The sequence below is a fragment of the Choloepus didactylus genome, chromosome 1, assembly GCF_015220235.1.
Source record: "Choloepus didactylus isolate mChoDid1 chromosome 1, mChoDid1.pri, whole genome shotgun sequence".
Classification (NCBI taxonomy): Eukaryota; Metazoa; Chordata; class Mammalia; order Pilosa; family Megalonychidae; genus Choloepus; species Choloepus didactylus.
Window position 1 is genome coordinate 1,253,236 of NC_051307.1, and position 5,170 is coordinate 1,258,405.

Below are 5,170 nucleotides of genomic sequence, written 5' to 3' on the forward strand. Positions count from 1 at the left end.
TTGTATGTGACGAATCACTTTTCTCTTGCTGCTTTCAGGATTCTCTCTGTATCTTTGGCATTTGACATTCTGATTAGTATGTGTCTTGGAGTGGGTCTATTAGAACTTATTCTGTTTGGTGTACTTTGCGCTTCTTGGACATGTATATTTATGTCTTTCACAAGAGTGGGGAAATTTCCAGCCATTATTTCTTCAAATATTCTTTCTACCCCTCTGCCCTTCTCTTCTTCTGGGACACCCATCACACACATGTTTGTGCACTTTGTGCTGAGACTCTGTTCAATTTTTTCTATTCTTTTCTCTGTTCTGCTGACTGTATGATTTCAATTGTCCCATTTTCTAGTTTGCTATTTCTTTTTTCTGCATTTTCAAATCAGCAGTTATATACTTTTAGTGTATTTTTAATCTATTCTAGTGTGCCCTTCATTCCCGTAAATTCTGTTAAGTTTCTTTTTATACTTTCAAGTTCTTCCTTCTTACCACACTATATTCTTAATCTCCGTTATCTCTTTATGTATATATTCCTTCATTTCCTTGAATTGATTTAGGAAATTTGTTTGAACATCTTTAATTGTTTCAAACCCTGTGTCTCCACTGAAGTTATCACCCTTGACTGAGCTGCATCTTCCTGTTTAGTTGTGGCATGTAGTGCTTTTCAATTCTGATGTCTGGGCATCTGATTATCTTCATGAGTTAACTCTGAAGGTCAGTCTCTCCCTCTTATCTAGGGTTTTACTGTTGACTGACTTTCTGTAAGGCTTGGTCCACTTACTTTTAGAGTAGCCCATGTTTAACTGACCAGATATTCTCAGCTCTTCATCGATTGTTGCCCTGGATATGTGCTACAATTTTTAAGGCTGCGCTTTTTGTGTAATTGTTTCACCTCCAGGAAAAATCTTCCTTTCCTCTGTTCCTTCCCCAGGAATCTTAATCTGTTCTGTTTGTTTTTATGTGGAATTTCCTCTGTAGCTCCTATAATTTGTTTAAATCCTCTCCCTCACTCAATGCCCTGGTTTACTTACACTTTTCAGTGCTGGGACACTCCTGTCTTAACAGGAGTTCAGTTTAACACTCCACCCCCACCCCACCCCTCTTCTCTGGCTCTCTCTGCGAGCCCTCCCTGACCCTGGTTTCTTCCCTGTTAGGGGACCCTGCCCTGGTGAGCTAGCTGGGGTCGACCAGAAAGGTAGGTCACTCTAGAAAGGTCTGTTTTGTGTTTAGTGGCCCAGCCAGCAGAAAACGGACTGAGTGAGGGCATGGCACTTCTGACCAGTCTTTCTACTGTGGTCTCCTCCCCACCATCCCCACCAGGGGTCCTCGGGTGTGCAGCATCCTCAGCAGCTTGCGTCCCGTCCTGGGTCTCCGTGGACTTGGGTCCCTGTGTCTGGGGAGGCCTCAGCTGCTCTGAGTGCCTCCAGAGTCCGTGTCCCTGGCGCGAGGCGGAGGGACCCATCGCGCTGCTGCCTCCGAGCAACTCCCAGGCTGCACAGGACCCAGCGAGGGGAGGGCAGAGGACCGGCAGTCCGGAGAAAGTTTCCCACCTCGTGGTTTCTTCTTGTTTGATTCAGCGTCTGTGGAGCTTGTTCAGTCTCTGCTGTCCTCCAGAGTTCTAAGCAAGTGGGATTTGTCTGTTTATTTGCTGAATCTCTGGGGAGATTTTTTCAGGGGGTGTCTTAAATTGCTATGTTGATGACGTCCATTAGTGTATTTTTAACGTGAGCTGCTCTTGTCCTTTCTCTGGCGTCACGACTTCCACAGCGATGCGGCTGCTCACGTATCTTCCTGATCAACGTGACTCCGCTTGCAAGAGAGATGACTGTGCCTCATAGGTTTTCAATAAATCATCTTGGACAATTATATTTTTTCCAGGCCTTGCCTGTGGATTCTAAAATGGTTTCAAAGTGCTTCTTCCAGAAGAATTTCTGGGAAATTTTCTTCAAGGCTCAGGAGCTCATTGGTGTAACGATTTACACAAGTCTCCAGGGCACAGTCAATGCTAAATGTCTGTCTGTCCCCTTCTTAGCTCAGGTCTAGGTCTCTTTCACAGGTCAGCTCCTGTGCTCCCCCCACCCCACCCCCGCAGCCCTGGCCTCTTGGGAAGACACCACACAAACACAGCCATTTGGGGTCTCGGCTGTGAGTCAGCGTGCCCACCCCTCTCCCCAAAGCCGGGGCTCAGCTCAGAGGCTGCCCTGCCCCGTCCCTGCCCCCCCCGGCCCCATCCCTGCCCCATCCTGGCCCCGTCCCTGCCCCCTGTCCTTCAGAGCCGCCCTGCCAGGCTGGGCTCTCTCACCTTGCTGTAGAGGACAGCATGCGGGGTGAAGGCTGTGGGCCTGGAGAGCAGGCTGGTGGGGGGCCCACCTCCCGCTGCCTTGGGGGCCAGGTGACCGCACGGAGCCCTGGTAAGGCTGGCCCGAGCGCCAGGGCCGGGCATGCTGCATGCTACCTGGGACCTCGTGTTGTCATTCAGGAAGTGGGGTCTGGAACCCCTGTGCCCACCTGCCTCTCCTGGGACGTCACTACTCAGCCCTCCAGCGGCGGGTAAGGGGCAGGCTGAGGCTGGGGGCCGCGTGGGGCTGTGCCCTTGGTGACAGAGGTCCTCTGTCCAGGTCCCAGTCTGTTTCCCAAGTCCAGTTGGAGCCATTCTGGGCTGAGAGCTGCTGACGCTGCTGGGGCATGCAGGATGTGTGGGGGCTGCAGGGTGTGCAGGGCGTGCTGGGACGTGAGGGCATGCGAGGACATGCAGGGCGTGCTGGGAGGTGCGGCGTGCGAGGACATGCAGGGCGTGCGGGGACGTGAGGGGCGTGCGAGGACATGCAGGGCGTGCTGGGACGTGAGGGGCGTGCGAGGACATGCAGGGCGTGCTGGGAGGTGAGGGCGTGCGAGGACATGCAGGGCGTGCTGGGACGTGAGGGGCGTGCGAGGACATGCAGGGCGTGCGGGGACGTGAGGGGCGTGCGAGGACATGCAGGGCGTGCGGGGACGTGAGGGGCGTGCGAGGACATGCAGGGCGTGCTGGGACGTGAGGGGCGTGCGAGGACATGCAGGGTGTGCGGGCACGTGCGGCGTGCGAGGACATGCAGGGTGTGCTGGGATGTGTGGTGTGCGAGGACATGCAGGCCTTGCTGGGATGTGAGGGGCGTGCGAGGACATGCAGGGCATGCGGGGACGTGAGGGGCGTGCGAGGACATGCAGGGTGTGCGGGGACGTGCGGCGTGCGAGGACATGCAGGGTGTGCTGGGATGTGTGGTGTGCGAGGACATGCAGGGCGTGCTGGGATGTGAGGGGCGTGTGGGGGCGTGTGGGGATGTGTGAAGCATGTGGGGCGTGCGAGGGTGGGGAAAGCTCCTGGGCGCCCGAGTCAGCCGTGGCTGCCGGTGATGGGAAGGAGCGGCCCGTCCGCCTGGCAGGCGTGAGGACAGAGGGGCGGCTGTCTGTCTGGTGACGGCTGGGCTGCTGTTACAAAGGAACCCCCGCTGTGCCCAATCCCAGCACCGACCTGACGGGACAGTGGCAACATGCTGAGCCCTGCGGTCAAGCACTATCCGGGAGGCTTTGCCTCATCCCCAAAACCACCCTGGGAGCTGGGTGGGAGCCCCACTTCCAAGGCTTAGAGCTAGGGACCCTAGCCGCCCCGCTTCCTGCTGAGAGCAGGGTGGATGCTGCAGGGTGGCCTCATGGGTGCCCTGGCTCCAGCCGGGCTCTCCCCAGTGGTGGGGATGGGTTGGGGTGCTGGTGGGTGTGGGCCCTCTGCTGGGGGGGGGGGTGCTCTAGCAGCCAGGTTTCAGCTCTGCTTGGTTCCCTCTGCACCCCCGGCCCACGGGGAGGCTGGGGGTGATTGAGGGAGGTGGTGGGGGGCAGCCTGGGGCCCACTGGCTGGGGCACCGAGTGAAGCGCAGCTGGAAGGTCCGTCCAGGGCTGGGCTTGGGCGAGAGGCCTCCAGACCCGCAGTATCCCCGTGCCTCGTGGGGACTGCAGCCCCCATCTTTGCGGCTGGACCTGCGGGTGCTCTCCTTCAGAGCCTGTCCACATGACGAGTGTGGAGAACAGCCCCAGGCCAAAGCGCAGGGGCCTCCCTGGTCCTGCCAGGTATCTTGTCCTGGCCGTGTGTGTGGCCCTGGGAGTCCCCCCATTTATATGGATACGAGTGTCCCTCTTCCCTTGGGAAGTTTCCTCAGGTCCCTGGCCCTGCACTGCGTGTCCCAAAGCCAGCGAGCCCCTGCCCCAGGCAGGGGGTGGGGGAGGGGTGGGGGGCAGGGCGCCCTGGGACCCTCCAGCTTCTGAGTGGCCTTTTCTTGATTTGACACTTTCTCTGTTACTAAAGTCCTTTGATGTTATCTAGAGATTTGAGAAGATGTTTCTGCCAGTTCTTGCTGGCTGTTCAAAGCTCCCGTCTGGGGATGGAGCCCCGAAGCATCTCCTGGGACCTCAATCAGGTGGGGCCCATGGCATTTGTTTCATGAATAAATTAAACACTTAGAGCTTAGGATGCCTAAAGCGCAGCATCCATTTTCAAAAATTATTGCTCGAATCCAGAACAGATAAAGAACTTTTACAACACAATAAAACAAACTAATTTAAAAATGGGCAAAGCTTCCCCCTACATGGGACCTGACTCCCAGGGGCGTAAATCTCCCCGGCAACGCGGGACATGACTCCCAGGGATGAATCTGACATTGTGGGATGGAGAACATCTTTCCAGAGGTCACTCTGGTGGACATTCTTGCGCACTATATAGATAACACATTTTAGGTTTTCGTGTATTGGAATAGCTAGAAGTAAATACCTGAAACTGTCAAACTCCAACCCAGTAGCCTTGACTCTTGAAGACGATTGTATGACAATGTAGCTTACAAGGGATGACAGTGTGATTGTGAAAACCTTGTGGATCACACTCCCTTTATCCAGTGTATGGATGGACGAGTAGAAAAATGGGGACAAAATCTAAATGAAAAATAGAGTGTGTGTGTGGGGGGGTGATTTGGGTGTTCTTTTTACTTTTATTTTTTATTCTTATCCTTTCCGGTGTGAGGAAAATGCTCAAAAATAGACTGGGGTGATGAATGCACAACTATATAATGGTACTGTGAATAGCTGGTTGTACACTCTGGTTGATTGTATGGTATGTGAATATATCTCAATAAAACTGTTTAATAAAAAAAAATGGGTA